The sequence below is a fragment of the Fukomys damarensis genome, unplaced genomic scaffold (genome assembly GCF_012274545.1).
Source record: "Fukomys damarensis isolate Sample0158 unplaced genomic scaffold, DMR_v1.0_HiC HiC_scaffold_33, whole genome shotgun sequence".
Taxonomy (NCBI): domain Eukaryota; kingdom Metazoa; phylum Chordata; class Mammalia; order Rodentia; family Bathyergidae; genus Fukomys; species Fukomys damarensis.
In genome coordinates this window covers 28,591,367-28,593,596 of record NW_022900945.1, presented here as the reverse complement: position 1 = coordinate 28,593,596, position 2,230 = coordinate 28,591,367, and the positions used below count along the sequence as shown (strand labels likewise).

Below are 2,230 nucleotides of genomic sequence, written 5' to 3'. Positions count from 1 at the left end.
ATGTGTTTGTCATGAGGAGCAAACAGGCCACTGTGTAGGCCCTTAGGTTTCTTGGTACCTGGAAAACATCGCTCAGATGGAGACAGCAGTATTCTATGCGACTGTCCCTAGGCCATCAGCGTCGATTCCATGACAATGGCAGTACCGCCCTTGATGTCTACGCGTTCATCAGGGAGCAGGGAAATGTCCATTCTCCTCCTCCGGGGAACGCTGAAAGGCACACATGTTTTTCTTCCCCAGATGCCAGGACCAGTAGCTGCTGAGAACAGGGTGTGCAGACCCTGTTATGGGGTCTTCTGCCACACCGACCCATGGTGCAAAATATCTGGAGTAGAAGTCAAATGCTTGAGTCTGCCCACCAAGCTCTCCTTTAAGGATGAGAATGAGTCCTTTCACATTCTCTGTATTCTCCACTTGAGTCAGATTCACCATGTTCACTTTCAGGATCTCTAGAAATGACCTGTACTAAGAATCACTGAGCCAGACAAGGAGCTTTTGAGTGTCTGGAGAAGAGCAGACGTCCTGGAACGACGTGTCACCTATGGCCGATTTTATCAAGTTCTCCACTTCATGGAATTCCTTGGGCTGGGTTGAGTAGAGAGGCAGATCCAGGATCATCCCATCTTTGGCTCTTCTGGCCTTTAGTTCCCCACTCAGAGTGACAAAGGTGAGGGTGTTTTTTTTTTTTTTTTTTTTTTGGCTTTGTACAACAGCACAGCCCCAGAAGCCAGGGTGGTGTGGCCACAGAGTGGTACTTAGTACAAATTGTATGGAAAACGTTCATATTTCCTTCCCAAGCAATTTTCTGGCAAGAGGCCTAAGCATCCCTCATCCACCACCACCACAGCCCCACCTGGACCATTTGACCACCATTATGGATTTTGAATCTGTTCTTTCTTGTGCGCTCCTGTTGTGTCTGTCCTATTTCAGACCCTCAAGATCTTTCAATTGTGTGATTTCTGCAATTTGGAAAGGTGGATGTGATAGCTTTAGTGTGTATCAGTTTAGTGAAGGGTTTTTCAAAGAAAGGAGTTTAAATTTGTTATAAAGATTAATTCAGAGTTGCCCTGGAGACCCGAGAACTCGGGGTGCTTTCCTCTCCAGTCCTCAGCCAAGCTTGGCTTAAAAACTTCACCACCAGGCAGTGGGACCACAATGGGCCGCTTGCCTGCTTTGTCCTAGGTCTAGGAGCTGAGTGCCTCCTCCCCCAGCTCCAGCCTCTCTCACCTTGGGAATCTGATGTCATCTCTAAAATTTTCATTATTTGAAGAATGGAAAATGAAAGATAGATCATTCATGCCCCTTGAGATGTGCATGCCTCATTCTGCTTTGCCAAAAATACATTTCCTACAATCACTGTTTTTACAATGTGCTAAAGATACATTACCAAAACAAGCTTGCTCCTCCTCAGAATAAGTGAGCCGAGGCATTGTGTTCCATCTTTACAATGAAATGCAGATTTCTCATTGAAAGACTAATCTTCAGTTTCAAAAGATTGGACAAAATGGTGCTTAAGAAGAATTATGGCTGGTTAAATATAAGCTGCTAAAAACATCTAGGATGAGAATATTCTTTGAATATCAAAGCATTTTCATCTGTATGATTTAAACAAATTTTCTTTCAGTGAAAGATCTTGTGCCAGTCTTGATCTTCTGAAATCAACAAATGAAAATCAGGGAGGAAGTCTGTTGGCCCAGAGCCTTCTTTACCTAAATCTCTCCATGACTGTGTTAGGAAGAGACTGCTTCGTAATGGCAAGAGTGGCCTCTCCCTCAGCCTGGGTGTTCTAATAGTCTATCTGAAGGAGGCCCTTCAGAATCCCCCATTTCTGTGGGACCCCCTCCATCATGTGTACTGGATGCTTCCTCTCAAACCACTACTCACTGTGAGTACCAGCCCAAAGAGACTACATAAAACTATCCACCCCTTTCTTGGAAGACTTCAGAACTAGTTTTGATATATTTGATCCTTGTCACTTTCCAAGTCCCATAAATTTTCTCTAGCCCAAGACTAACCCCATTTCCTTCCATCTACCACCCTCCCAACCTTTATGAAAGATCTTGAGGATCCACTGGAAGTCATGGTCTATTAGGAGTAAAACACCTCTCTACTCAATTTCTTTGAATCTTTCATCTCATTCCAGTGGGAATCTCAAGTACTCATACATCTTAAAAGCTGTTTCCCCTATAGCTCTCCAGAGTGGTGGTTGTGTTTAGTTTTGGTTTCTGTT

At 44.1% G+C, this 2,230-nt stretch overlaps 1 pseudogene; it reads right to left on the bottom strand.

Annotated features, from left to right (window-relative positions):
- Positions 1–107: 107 nt before the first annotated feature.
- Positions 108–1,246, bottom strand: LOC104873316 (annotated as a pseudogene).
- Between the last annotated feature and the right edge of the window lie 984 nt (positions 1,247–2,230).